This window comes from Lagenorhynchus albirostris, chromosome 9, assembly GCF_949774975.1.
Source record: "Lagenorhynchus albirostris chromosome 9, mLagAlb1.1, whole genome shotgun sequence".
NCBI lineage: Eukaryota > Metazoa > Chordata > Mammalia > Artiodactyla > Delphinidae > Lagenorhynchus > Lagenorhynchus albirostris.
Genome location: NC_083103.1, coordinates 21,649,435 through 21,665,466, shown reverse-complemented (window position 1 = coordinate 21,665,466; position 16,032 = coordinate 21,649,435).

Here is a 16,032-nt window from a genome sequence, read left to right as displayed (position 1 = left end):
GTGCCAGATGCTGGAGATGCAAGTACGAATGAAATCCTATTTACAGTTGACTAGCGCATGGGAATAAGCACAGCCAGATATAGATGTTAGGATAGGAATGTAAACAGGACACATTGGGTGTACAAAGCAGGACCTAATCAATACTGGGAAGAAGAGAGACCTAAAAGGTGAGCCTCTAAGGAGACACAAGAAGATGTTTATTAGGTGGTAGAGAATGGAGAGAAGTAAGGAGGAAAGGGAGTGATAACAGGGAGAGGAATTCCAAGAGGGTTTAAACATAAGAAAGGCTCTGGTGCAGACATGTGTTCATGGAAGGCCAAGTAGTTTGAACAGAGAAATCTGTGGATTGTGTAATGGGATAGGAGTCAGGTGAACTAAGAATAAGGTCGGACGGGGGGTAAATTGTGGAAGGCTTTGTTCAATATGGAGAGAAACTTGGGCATAATCTGTGGTCAGTAGGTGGCTATTGTGGTTTTCTATGTCAGATTTGTGTTTTCTAAGATCACTCTGGCAGCAGCGCGGAGGATGGATTGTAAAGAATCAGGAGTGGAGGCAGAAAGAACAGTTAGGGGAATCTCGTCATCGTCCAATGAAAGACAGCTAGACTATGAACTAAAGGAGATGGAGATTGAAGAACAGCTATGATAAATTATGAGAAAATAAAATCTTTGGGACTTTTAACTTCTTAGGGGTAGATATTGCATCATCTTCTACACAGCCTTACGCACTTAATAAGCTGTATTGTTAATACTGTACTTGCTAAATAGAACTGAACTTTATACTGGTATAAGAAAAGCTGTTAAGAGAGTTGAATAATTTCTGATGTCCCCTAGTAATTTAAAGGCAGATTTTGTTCTACAACTGAGATTATGTGTTTTATGAATTTTGGGCGTGGGAAACTGAGAAATTAGAGAATGTTCATGTGGACACCATACTTCAGGAGTTAAAATTTAAGCTACTAAATTTTCATAACAAATTTATTTCAAGTTTGGGATTGATATTTAACAGGGTTATTTTATGTTGAGGACCTCAAATAATCCTAAACCAACAGATTTGTATTAATTGTTCCTAGAAATCATAGGTCAATAACATTTTGATTCTTCCTGGACCGGGTGACTATGTAATTGAATGAGAATGAAACTCCCAGATTAATGGAAAGACTGATCTTCTCGCTTCAGGGGAAAATTCCTTGATACTGGTAGAATTTAAAAAGGCCTGAAGCCATTATGACCTCCTCCCATTCTCCCTATATTAAAGGTGATCCTTACGGTGATTTTTGGTACTCACTAGTTTTTCTGGTACTAACTATCAAAGTATACCTTGATCTTTCTTTTGGAAGAGCAAATACCTTTGAGATAGGAGTATAAAAAATCAGTTGCATATGATTTTGAAATTCATGATTGAAAATATTTCCAGTGTCTTCTACCAAGCCATAATAGATTCACTGCCTTCTCTTCCCATTTGGGAAAAAGGTCTGGCCACTGAACTGATAACCCCAAGCATTGATGGAGCAGTGTAATAGATTTCACAAGTGGCACCATTTCTGTAATGTCTTTTGCAATGTGACTTGACAGATACTCTCATCAAAGGGTAGAACCTAGTTGCTCACTCCCCAAAATTGGTCTGGTCTTATGAATTATTTGGTCAATAGAATGTCAGTGAAATTATATTTCAGGTCTGAACCTAGATCTCAAGAGGCTTATTGGGCTTCTATTTTTTTTTTTGGATCCCTGGCTCTGCATGAAGTCAAGCCTGGGCTCCCCTTTTAATGACTAGAGTCCATCTGGAGGAGAGACATCCCAGGTAAAGCCATTCTAGATTAGCCAGACCCCAGACAATATGCCAGCCAACCAGACTCATGGGTAATCCAGACAGATTTGGCCCACAACAGCAGAAACATGCAGCCAACTCATAGACTTGTGAGCATAAAAAACGTTTATGATTGTAGACTGAGCTTTTGTGGTTGTGTTACACAGCACTATCATGGCAAGAGATAACTGATACACATAGGATGTACATATAGGGCAGAGATGAGATCAAACCATTTATGGGTCAGTGGCCAAGACTTGTATCAGAGTCCTCTAGATAAGTAGAAATAGCAAGTCAGTCCCAAAGATAGAGGTGTCTGGTCCACTAAGTTGAAGAGATTCAGATCAAACCAATACAACAAGTGGTATATTTCCCTGTAGAGAAGTTATTCTGACAGAGTCTGAAACCATAGTGAAGGAGACTAATAGCCAAGACAGCTGATTTGGGCATCAGTTAGTGTTTCAATTTTGCCATTTACTGGCAGTTACAGCTGCAGCTAATATTTATCAAGAGTTTTCAATGTGCCAAGATAATCTTACTTAATTCAATGGTCACAAAATTCCTTTTCAGTAGAAACCATTATTATCTTCTCCTTACTAATGAGGGACTAAGGTTTAGAGAGGTTAAGAAATATCATGTCATGTATCATATCATATATTATATATCATATCATATCATATCATGTAGCTAGTAACTGGGAGAGTCAGGACACAAACCCAGGTCTCTGCCCCCAAACCACTCTTATCTTAGGGTCTATCTAAGCTTCATTTTACTCGAGTATAGAATGGGGATGATAATGCTTACTCTCAAGGTTTGGGGCAAAAGTTAAATAAGATAATGAATAGAGGCATTCAGTCTTTAGTGCTATTATAAATTTAATTATGATGTTATCCTCTGAGCTCCAGACGTATTTGGCAGGCTGCATCTCTGTTTTGGAAACTTTGCAACTGGCTTAATCGTCATGGAGTCTGGAAGTCATTCTTTTTATTGCAAAGAGATTTTGGTCATCTTTTTCTTTGCAGAGAGAGCCCCTTTCCATCCTGACCTATAATCTGGCAGACTGGTCAGAGGTGATTCTTCCTTTTTCTCATGCATCCTGTAGGAAGGCCTGGATGGAGACAAGGATTCTCTGTTAAAAGCGAGATTAGTGATCTCCTCTAGTGATGGGAATTGCCAGGATTTAAAAGGAAGTGTTAAGGAAAACTTAACACATGATAAAATGGGAAGCCTGTTATACTGAAAGCAAGTTTTCTCCTGTGTATATTGGAACCTATTCCTACAGGCTTCTTTACTTATGATTATTATCTCTACTGTAAGTCTCTTGTGATTGAAAAAATTAAGCTGTACATTCTTGTAGGAGACATCAATTCCACAAGACTGGGAGTTAGGGATATTCATAGTTTGATCAGGCAGAGTGGATATATATTCATAGAACGTTAGAGTGGGAGGGGCAATACTAGTCATCGGATGGGCACATATGGGGACACCTCCGTTAGGTGATCTTTCAACCACTGCTTGAATGCTGCAGTGACTGAAAACTCAGCATCTCCTGAGGATGACTATTGTATTTGTGCGGAACTCTAATGAGTCACAGTCTCCCTTTTTGTAACTTTCACTCACTGAGCTCTAGTTTTCTGGATTAGGAAATACACCAGACTAGTCTCAGGATTGAACTTTCTGGGTCTTTATAATGGATACACTTGAGTAATTTAATTCCTCTCCTATTTGTCTGAAAACTGCTTGCCCATTAGTTCCCCAAGAGGAGTGGTAGCCATTTATTAAGAGACAATACCCATTGGTCATAATCAAAAGACGAGGGCTGGATGCCTGATGCTAGGTGGGCTATCAGAGTCACTTTGGAATCGGGACTTTAAGTGTTATGTTACAGCATAAATCCCATGAGACATTTAAAAAATTCTTTGTCAACATTTAAGTGTCAGGATTTTTACGTAATATAAACTTCCAGAATTTTAGCTGCTCTTGAAAAATGAGAAGATCTGACAACACTGGGCAAGCATTTCCACATCCTGACAATTGGCTGTAGCTGAGTAAGTGCTACCCCTCTGCGTGGATCTTACACTCCCCAGCTTTCTGTAGAGCCCCCAAACCATATTTGCATTACTCATTAATGTCACTAGCTTGAGCACTTTGAGAATCCAAGTTTGCATCAATTTCCTGCTTTGAGTGCATTTCTGTACGTGCAACCAAGAGAGCCTTAAGCAAACTTTCCATAATTCAGTGGTTATAACTCTGGCTGGATATTAGCGATCATCTGGCCAACTTTCAAAAACAGATCTTGGACCAGACTCCATTATTATGAAGTAAGAACCTTTATACTCTCATTCTCATCTGGAATCTCTGGATTCTCTTATGGCTGGAATATTGTGATCTTAAAATGAAACAAAACAAAGCAAAACAAAACAAAACAAAAGAAACAACCAAACCTCTCCAGATAATAGCCATGGTTAATAACTACTGATGTAACTGAAGATAGAAAACATGGAATGTATCACCCATTTTTTTTTCTGATGCACAAAATTCATGCCAATAGGCCAGCTTTCTCCAAGCTAAGCATCTCTGGCTGCTACCTGGAAGGGAATGTTTTAAGATGCTTTCGGGTAAGAGCTACCAAATGCTGGATGCTTTTGGAGCCTGTGCTCCTGTGCAATCACACTTGCACGTGATTTTGCTCACTCGGTCTATACTGAGCGCTTGGAAGATAGAAAGATGGGATGACAAGTGAGGAGATGCAAGTAGCCAACAATCCTAAGGTGCATTCTCCTGGGATTCACCTGAGGAAAAGTGATGAGGAATCCTAGGACATATTCAAGGATCAGCCAGCACTGTAATGGCTTAACTCAGCCTAACTGAGAATTAGGCCTAGACTTAGAGCCACATTCTTGCTGAGCCACCTCTTACTGACTTACGGGTGGTAGTTTCAAAGACAGTAATTCACCTCTTCTCACAAAGCCAGCTTTAAGTACTCTCCTCATTCTGCTAATTAAGCGGTGCCCACCGTGCCAGTTTCAGTAGTAAATAATTTCTGGCCCTATGTCTTGCTGTCAAGGATTCGTGGCCTGAGAAGCTTCTGCTCATCCTACAAGACCTTTTGTTTCTTTAAATAATGCTTATTTTCTTGACATTCACACTACTGTCTTATGCCCCTACTTTCTCCAGACTCACCAAGTTGCTTGGCCATATAATTTATTCAGCATTTCGTTTAGTTTGAACCCCATCCACAGCTTTATCTGAGATTTTTAAAATGATCCAAATGTAAACAGTATCATGATGATAATATGTAACACTTATTAAAAGCTTACTCTATGCCAGACATTGCTCCTCTGTAATCCTTACAAGGAGTCTGCGATGATGATGGTATAATTATAGATAAAGTCGCTGAGTCACAGAGAGGTTGCCAGGCTTCAAGCCTCTCTATGATTTTCTATTGCTTTTAGGTTAATGTTCAATATTCTTAACACAGCCTTTCAGACCTTTGATATGACCTATTCATTCTCCTCTGTCCCTCACTTATCATTCAAACGTCTTATCTGGGGCATTAGGATGATTTTTCCCTCTTTCTCTTTTAGGTCTTCACATAGTTTTCCTCTGCCAGAAACTCCTAGTTCATTCCGTATCCTCACTAGCTTGGCTAAATCATACTCACTATTCAAATCTCAAATTAAAATTACTTTTCTCAGCAAGGAAACCCTGGCCCCCATATTAGTGTTCTATCGAGTGTGTTTTTCACATCACCTGTATTGATATCACTTGGGGGTGTGTATTAAAATTTAGCTTTCAGGGCTTCTCTCCAGACCTATTGAGTAAGAAGGTAGGGGCTAGGCATCTACATTTTGAGCAAATGCCCCTGGCATTTGTTATGAGCTGTGAAGTTGGAGAATCACTTCCATAGACTAAGTTAATTTCCTTGGTTAGTTGTTGCCATAGTACAACTGTGGCATAGTACCCTGTCCTTCCCCTTTCCAGGTAAGCATCACATTCAGTTTATGTTTATTATTTATGTTCACTATGAGATTAAGAGGCCTATATCTGCAGTGTTCATTTCTGTATATCTAAATGTAGTCCATTACTTGGCCTATAATTTTGTTTATTAAGTAGAAATTTTCTTTTCTCCTTTCAGTAAATTTTACATAGCATCTGTCTTCCATTTTGTGGATAAATAGTAAATCCTTAGAATTCAAGGTTGAATAATGTATAGTCTTTGGGCTTAACGAACTCACAGTCTCATAGGAGAGACAAGGAAAAAATATAATATTTGATTTTGTTGTAATATTTGATTTTGTTTGTTGTAAGAGCTCTCTCTCTCCTTCTCTCTCTCTCTCCTTCTCTCTGTCTCTATCTCCCTCTCCCTATCTCTTTCTCTCTCTCTCCCTCTCTCCCTTTCCCATTGTAGTTAGCAAATATAATGAAGGAGGTAAGGACTCTATAGGTACAGGAAAGAAGAGACCTAATCCAGGCTAGAAGGAGCAATCTGAGAAGGCTTCCTAGAGGAGGTGACACACAAGTTTAGTCTTTAAAAAGTAGATAATTGAAGAAGAGGTGTGCAGAAGGTATTTTAAGCAGAGAAACATGAGACAGCATAGTATGCATTTTGGTATCTGGGAGTAGTTGGGTGCAGCTCATTGTAGGGTCTCAGGGACAATAAGAACCAGGTCTAAGGATTTTGAGTTTTACTGTGATAGCCAATGAGACATTCTGAAGAGGGAAATATGTGGTTAGCTCTGGTCTGTAGAAGTTTGCAATTAAGGTCATATTTCTATTTCACCTCTCTATTATTATGAAATAAAATTTTGGTTCTGAGTGATCAAATTGAGATAAATTATTTATTTGTGTATGCATACATTTATTCACTCATTCAACACATTTATTGAACACATGCTATACAGTAGGCACATCTCCATATTTTATTTAACACTCACAACGTTCCTGTTAATTAGATGGCATTTTTTTCCATTTTGATATTGGAGCTCAGTGAGGTTTAATTACTTGCTTAAGACACAGGAATATTTAGTAAAAAATGGGTATTCTAATCTTGACCTCCTTGCAAATTTTGTTCTGCTTTTGCTTGGTTCAGCAGTACTTAGAATTCACTTATTCAGTCATTGAATATTCATTGACTCCTATTATGTGCTAGGGGCTCAGAGTATAGCATTGGGTGCAAAAGAAAAAAAAATTCTGCTCTTTTGACATTTAGAGTCTACTCGGTATCTAGAAACTCTTGCTAGAGAAGTGATTCCTATTGACCCAGCTATCTCTTCTCAACTGTAGGGCTGAAGGAGTCTTGAGGGTGGTAAGTGGTAACAGGGAGAGCCAGTCTCTCTCCTGTATCCAACATGTTTTTCCAAGGACATTCATGAAAGGTAAATACTAGCCCTGGGAGAAAAAGGTTGAAAGGATACCTGAGGCTTCACTTTGATACAAAGAGAATAGAGGGGAGAAGATTATGTGATGATAATAAAATCTGTTAACTACTAAGTGTTTATTGTTAAAGCCAGGTCTCTTGATATTTGGTAGAAGAATCTTTAAAGGGCCCAAAGAAACAAATCTTTGCTAAGCGCTGCTGGCAGATCACCAATCATTTCAGGAAGAGTTAAGCCTTCTTCTTTCTAAGACTAGCCAACATCCTGTTTGCAGATTGTCCATAGTGAATTTTTAGCCAGATTCCTGCTTCCCCTCTGTGAAAGGGGTACCTCTCCAACCTCAGTTTACTCATCTATATAATCTGTATAACCCATCCAATGTTCCAACCTCCTTGACTTGTTTTAAGGATCAATTAAGATAATGTATATGAAAATGTTTTTAGTCCTTGTCTCATGTTTTTGAAGATAGGTGAAGGACAGAAAGGAAGGATTAGGGATTGTTTCACTTAGATTAAATACGTATAGGGAAAAATTGACCCAGCATCTCAGAAAGGACCAAAACCAGATTGTATCTCTAACCTTGATAGTATGAATCTGTGGGCCTTTTTCCTAGATTGTTTCAACTAGTTTGTTTAAAGTGACTCAGCTACTAACATCTATCAGTCTCTGACTCTCCTCTATTTAGAATTTCTGAATTCAGGGGAGCCAGAATCTGATTAGTTTAGCTTGAAACTGAATATCACCCTGGTTCCATCCACCAAGTTCAGAGAGTCACAGGGTGTTGGAGTTTAGCATGGTTGCTCGTAGCTCACATCTTTGAATAGAGGAAGTCATTTGAAACCAGACACAATCCCAAGGATATTCACTGTAATAGAAAGAAAGCAGGAAACAGGAATTATGACAGAGGGTTCAGGAAGGGGGCCAAGCTACAAAGAACACCTCTTCCATCAGCAGTTATACCTGATGATGGGAGATCCTTTGCTTTGCCAGCTGAGATTCATAACATGCAGTCTTTTACAGAATTAATGGTCAGCATGTAGATGCACTTTTAATCAAACTTCTTTCTATAAAATGCTTGCCAGGGGTGAGATAAAAAGAGAAAGTGCAACAACTGCCTGCTCAGCATAACAGATTGCCTCAAATATGCTGAGAAGAATTGAATCGTCACAGTATAAAAACCATGATGGGTTTAAAATACAGATTCTGTTTATCTTTGATATTGCAGTTTCATGGAAGTCTTTAAAAATAACTTAGAAGCTTATATGAAAATGTCCTGCTGTCAAGAAGGGAAATGCACTCCTAGGATGGTATGTTAGTTACCAGTGCAGGTTCTGGAACCAGGACTATGTTTAAGTTCTGTCTCTTTAAGGTATTAAGTGTGTGACCTTTCGTTAAGTGTCCTACCACTGCAAGATTCATATTGTCATCCGTGCAATGAGGTCGATAATACTGTGTAGGAGGGTCCTGAGGGTAAAATGTAATGGCATAGAGCGTTTAGTATAAGGCCAGGCATGTAGTGAAGGCTTACTAAATGGCAGCCATTATTGTTGTTTTATTATCATCATTATTGTTTTCTAAGTCTACGATTTTAAATGTACAGAATGTCAAAACCTCTAATAGAAGTCAGAATTTGTTGTAATAGCTTTATGGAATACCATCAACAATGAAAATAAATGAGCTACATTTCTTTTCTTATAATAAATTTATTTATTTATTTATTTTTGGCTGCGTTGGGTCTTCGTTGCTGAGTGTGGGCTTTCCCTAGTTGCGGCGAGCGGGGGCCTACTCTTCATTACAGTGCGCGGGCTTCTCATTCAGTGGCTTCTCTCGTTGTGGAGCGCGGGCTTCTAGGTGCGCGGGCATCAGTAGTTGTAGCACATGGGCTTCAGTAGTTGTGGCATGTGGGCTTAAGTAGTTGTGGCTCGTGGGCTCTAGAGCGCAGGCTCAGTAGTTGTGCCCCACCGGCTTAGTTGCTCCTCGGCATGTGGGATCTTCCCGGACCAGGGCTCGAACCCGTGTCCCCTGCATTAGCAGGCAGATTCTTTTTGGTTTTTTTTGCGGTATGCGGGCCTCTCACTGTTGTGGCCTCTCCCGTTGCGGAGCACAGGCTCTGGACGTGCAGGCTCAGCAGCCATGGCTCACGGGACCAGCCGCTCCGCGGCACGTGGGATCTTCCCGGACCGGTGCACGAACCCGTGTCTCCTGCACCGGCAGGCGGACTCTCAACCACTGCGCCACCAGGGAAGCCCAGCAGGCGGATTCTTCACCACCACCAGGGAAGTCCCGAAATGAGCTACATTTCCATGTATAAACATAGATAAATCTTAAAAACATAATGTTGAGTGGAAAAGCATGTATCAAAACATAGATTCAGAATGATATAATTTATATACAATTTTAAACATACAGATTTATAATTTTTATGAACACATTTTGTATCAGACGTTGTTATTTGCCTACCCAATATTTTATTTTCTCCTTCTTGGTTGCTAAGGTATTCTATTTTGCTCAGAGGGGTGGTGCAGCCATTTTTTCACTTTTTTTTTCACAATCACAAACAGCTCTGTAATTATCTTCTCTGTTGTTGTCTCCCTCTGAAAATGCATGCATGTTTCTTTAGGGTAAAAGAAGGAGAAGTGCTGAGTCACACATTATATTCTTCTTCAACTTTACTGGCAATTTCCAAATTACTTTCTCTAATTATACTGCCATTTATACAAGAACACATTATATGTGTTCTTGCTTTGCATCATCTTTGTCAACATTGGTGTCAACAGACTTTTTTTCTTTTCCAGTGTAATGGGTAGTATTAGTGAATAGTACCACCATGTTTTTATTTTAATATTTAATGTTTTCTTCAAAAATATTAAGCACATATCAAGTTATAGGTTTTAAAGATCCATTATTAGGAATATATCTAATAATGACATATATTTAGACATTAGAACATGTTTCTAGCATTTTATAGTAAAATTTAGTATCTTTGCCTCCTAGTTTGGAACTGTAATGATTTTCAATCTTTGACTTTTTAAGACTGTTTTCTTTAGAACAAGTTCTGGTTCACAGTAAAATTGAGAGAAAGATAGATATTTCCCATAAGCTCCTCCCCTCATACATGCATAGCCTCCTCCACTATCAACAGCCCCCTCCATAATGAACCTACATTGCCACATCACTATCACCGAAATTCCATGGTTTACATCAGGGTTCACTCTTGGAGCTGTACATTCGATGGGTTTGGGCACGTGTAGAATGACATTTATCCATCATTAAAGTATCATACAGAGTATTTTCACTGCCCTAAAAATCCTCTTTGATCTGCCTATTCGTCCCTCCTTCCACCCCATCCCTTGGAACCACTGAGTTTTGTACTTTCTCCATAATTTTTCCTTTTCTGGGTGGTACCTGTCTGGATTCCCAGCTACGTGAGAAGTTGAGACAGAATGATTTCTTGAGCCCATGAGTTCTGGGCTATAGTGCACGATGCTGATTGGGTATCCACACTAATTTCTGTATGAACATGTGACCTCCCAGACTGGAGGACTACCATGTTGCCTAAGAAAAGATTAACTGGCCCAGGTCAGAAATACAGCAGGTCAAAACTCGCTTGCTAATTGCCATCTTTTTAAAAATTTGAGTTTTCGTATTTATTAGTCAGATGGAGTACCTTTTTATAATTTGGCAATTTTAGCTTTCCTTTTTGTTAATTTACTGAATCATATCCTTTGTCCATCTTTCTATTATTTTTTACAGATTAAAAAAAATTTTTAGTATATTCCAGAGACTCTTTGCTTTTGATTATTAGTATTGTAAACATCTTCTCCCCATCCACTTCAGTTTAATAGTCTTATGATGTTTTTATACAGATATTTTTGAATTCCAGAGTAGTAAATTTATTGTATTTTTTTTTCTTAAGGATTGCAATTTTTTTTTGTATCTTTATTAAAGAGGTCCTTTTCTACTCTAGATCTAAATATTTCCTTCTAAAAGTCACATTTCAAATTTGAGTTCTTAACTAATGTGAAATTTACTTTTGTATATGGCAGAAGGTAGGAAACATGATGTTATTTTCGTACATTTGAATGATCGCTTGCTCAGCACCATCGATTCTGTGTTTCCTCTTCTGTTCCATTGTTCTGTTTACCTGTCCCTGGCCCAGCAGTACACTGACCTTAATTACTGTGGCTCCATAATGACTCCTGATTGCTGAGAAGGCAAGCTACCTATATCAATCTTCCCTAGGAGTGTTTTGTCTATAATCATTTTCTTTTCCATGAGAATTTTAGAAACGCTTTGTCATTTCCATGAGGAATTGTGCAGGCATTTTGATTTTATTTCCTTTGAATTTATAGATTTATTTGTCAAGAATCAATATATCTTCATGATTTTGCGTTTTTCAACCTGTCTGTGTGGCGTATCTCTCTAGTTATTTAGATCTTATTTTATGTTTTTTAATAGAGCTTATACATATATTTCTGCAAAGATGTTAACATATCTTTTGTTAGATGCTAGGTATTTTATAGTTTTCTTTGTTACAATAAATGACATTTTAAAGTTATACATTTCTAGTTACTGGTGTATAGGAATGCTATTGACTTTTGTGCCCTGAATTTATATTCAGCAATCTTACTTCTTTTGGATTTTCTATGTAGACAGTTGTGACCTGGGATAAATGTCAGTTTCATTTCTTCCTTTCCAAACATATGTTTTCTTCATTTTTTCTTTCTTTTTTTTTTTTTTTTTTTTTTTGCGGTACACGGGCCTCTCACTGTTGTGGCCTCTCCCATTGCGGAGCACAGGCTCCGGACGCGCAGGCTCGGCGGCCATGGCTCACAGGCCCAGCTGCTCCGCGGCATGTGGGATCTTCCCGGACCGGTGCATGAACCCGTGTCCCCTGCATCGGCAGGCGGACTCTCAACCACTGTGCCACCAGGGAAGCCCTCTTCATTTTTTCTTGTGGTGCTATATTGGTCAGTACCTCAAGTACTACACAGTAGACATCTTTTTATGGCTCCTGATACAAAAGTGAAGACTTCTCAAGATGTTACCCATTCCTTGCTAGATTGCTTTGCTGTACTTGTCGACTGCATGTCGTACTGTTCCCTCTTGGTGGATCCCATCTCCCAGGATGAAGGCAGGGGCACATTAAACCAAACCTCCTGGATTTCTCAGAACTCCTACTTAAAGCATCAGGAGAGAACATCTTTTCCCCCAGTCCAGCATTCCTGACTTCAAGATTTCTTCTCCAGCAGTAATGCTAAGGAAGACCAGACAAATCAAATGGATAGATACCTACATGATATAGCACTAAATACCAACTCTGCAAAAGCTGGTGGAGGAGCCGCCCCTGCAAGCCCCTGAGTAATCACAAGCTCGTATTATACACGGTTCCCCTTCTTAGAGTCATTCCTTGCCTTCAGCACAAACTGTGATGCTGTCATTGGCACAGCCTAGTATATCTTCATCCCTGAAGGCTTGGGGTGAAGTTAGCACCACAAGAGCTGAAAAGGAGAGAGATGTGGGGAGCTGTTCCTGAACAAAGGTAAGCAGGCAGGTATGAAGAGGTCCACTTTATGCTCTGCTTTCAGCTCCCACCCCTATCCTGACACACTCTTGTATTAAGGCTGCCCTGTTGCCTCTGTCAGGAAACTACAGAGAATATTTCTCCTCTGCCTTCTTATCCATCCTGGCTTCAATTTGACATAACTGGCAATATAAACTGACAGTTTAGATCTGCATTGTCCTACACAGTCTAGAATTGTAATACTACAAACGTAACACCCCCCCCCCATTTTGTTTGACTTTTATGCCCATCGTTTTTCGTGGAAGATATCAAATATTTGATCTTTATTCCATATTGCCTCCTCACTTTCTAAAACCTAGCAACAATGGAATTAAACTTTCAGGACCTACTTTGTACCTAATCTAAATTCATCCCTGATAACAGCAGAAGGATTGGACTCAAGGTTAGCTTTAGGTCATTTGATGTAAAACACTGTCTGATAAAGTTCCTAATTTCTTTGTTTATGCCACTTATTGTATTATTATCTTTATCAATTCCAGGGGATCATATAGTAAACCTTTAACCAATTGGCAGCCAGCTAACCAGAACTTTTAATTACTAAGTTCTGCTTTGGAAAATAACAAGAAAATAGACTGATATAAGAAGTTTGGTTTACAAAAGACATCTACAGGAATACCTTGAATATTGGAAAAAGATCACTATTCTATGGTTAATATATCAAAAATTATATATCTGAATCACAAAAAGTAAAGATGGTATGATATGTCTCTATCTAAGGATAATTAGCCTTATCCTCATCATCACTAGTATTTTTATATTCTTCTACGAAGACTGGAAAAGAAGCTAATTTTTAAAAATTTACAGTGTTTAATGTAAAAAAATAAAACTCAGACACCTTAGTCAATGAGTCCTGCATTAGCCATGGAATTCAATAAACTAGTACCAATGTCCTCATACATGCCAATTTGTAGCAGTTTTATGGTATTCTGAAAATCGTGCTTGTAATAAAATGTGTGAAATTAAACCAAGAGTGACGGTGCATTATGTTCACTCACTGAAATTTAAATAGGGACCTCAGCTGTCCCAGTGATCACTTTATTCTCACAGAGATTTTTACAGCTTTATAAGTTCAGAACCATTATTATTTTGGAGGAAAATCAATAATATTTCTAAAAGCTTATATTCAGTCTATTTCAGTGCTAATGTGTCCTATTCCTTTACCATCTTAAACCTCTGTCAGAGTGCCTATTTTGATCGCTCACTCATTTAAATCTTAATCCTTGGGATTTGATCTGTGTCTCTGATCACAGGAAGGATTTTTATTTTATTTTATTAGCAAAAAAAAAAAAAATCAAGATTAAAGCAGTGCTTGGGGTGAGTCTGTATAAAATCCCCACCAGTGAATTTAAATCCTTGAAGACCTTTTGTTTAACTGATGGGGCACTTCTCAAACGTAAGATATTTTGAGTCTGCCTTTAAGTACCATTTATTAATCAAAATCTATCAAATAGAATATAATGGCCACAAAGCCATAACTCTGTGTTCTTTAGGCAAATCTGTACTTTAGATTTAACCAAAAGGAATATATAATAAGCAACTTTCTGTATTTAAAGGTTTTTTTTTCCCTTCTATGTATAATTGGCTCTTTTTTCTTTTTAATTCTCACATTTCTCATTACCATATTAAATTAAATTATGCCACGAACGTTAAAGTCTTCAGCACCTTCTGTGTTATCTTGCCACAGAGCTGTATTTTCGTTTCCTGCTACTGAGCCTGACTTTTGTGAAGCAATCAGAGTTTGCTCTCTAAGATCTTCTGGAACCTGTTTTTCTAGGTCCCCACTTCCACCCACCCACAGAAACTTCCGATAACAGAGTTGTTCGCAGGGATGAAAACCAAGAGTTGAAAGGGGCATTTGTAACACTTAGGTCACCTTAACCTGATTAACAGAAACAGATGAAATCCAATCTTACAAATTTCTTCCTTGCAAAAAACTACATTCATTCTGGCGCGGAAGGAAAGGTCAATTGAGATTTTGGAGTTGTTGTTTCATGTACATTTCAAGTCGGGACTATCTTGAACTGCAAAGGCTTCTTCTGTACAAAGAATTATGGTTTTTCTACCCCCATATGTTTAGAACGTATTTTATCTGGAAGAAATTTTATAGTTAAATAATTCTGCTTTGTCATATCTTCAACATATCTGTGAACAATCTTAATGGGAAGATGTGTGGAGAGAAAAAGAAGCACCTTATTCTTCATGGCTTCTAAAAGGGGCTTTGAGAGCCCGTGCCAGACCCTTGGATAAAGTCTTCATGGAATCTGTATGGTAGGTAGGTGGTAGATTATAAATACAATTCCTTGGAAACAACCAAGTCTGAGCACTGTCAGTACTTCCCATTTCAGCAAAATGACAGATTCACGCAGCCTATATTAGACTTTCTCCCCTCCCTCCTACATATCTGTATCTTGACAGATATATAGATTATATATATAATGCTGCAATCTAGATACTTATGTTAAAATCTATTTTTAGCATAGATAAATAAGATATTAAAAATCTATTCAGGGGCTTCCCTGGTGGTGCAGTGGTTGAGAGTCCGCCTGCCGATGTAGGGGACACGGGTTCGTGCCCCGGTCCGGGAAGATCCCACATGCCGCGGAGCGGCTGGGTCCGTGAGCCATGGCCGCTGAGCCTGCGCGTCTGGAGCCTGTGCTCCGCAACGGGAGAGGCCACTGCAGTGAGATGCCCGCGTACCGCAAAAAAAAAAAAAATCTATTCAGAATTTCCATTCCTGCTGAACCTCCCTGTAACAACCACAACACATTTTCCGAGTTTTGCATGTAACAGCTCTCAGGGTTTCCAGTGGATACTCTCCAGCTCCTGATGTTTGTATCGGTAGATTCCATTAGACGGTTTTGATGAGAATAACTTGGGCTTAGTTTGCTGTCTGTTACATAAAATTTTCTCTGTGTAATTTCTCTGAAATAAAAAAATATTGATAGTTCTCACACTTGCTTATTTCAAGAGGGGGCGAAACTGTCCTGTAAAATTAGTGTATGTGCTGCTGCAGTGGTGGCCTCAGAGGTCTACTTCCATCTCTGAAAAGTGCAGACTGTAGCTAACATCTGTCACTCATGGCATTTGTTCCCAACGAGCAGTGCAGGAGTGCCCAGGTGACCCTAAATTATAGTCAGTGATGCTTTGAGCTGTAGGACAAGGGGCAGCAGTAGGAGTCATATTTGGATTCACGCAGATGGACGGAAGCTGGAGAATCTGCAGCACTGTCAGTTACAGCGGGAGAGAATAAAGGCCGATGTG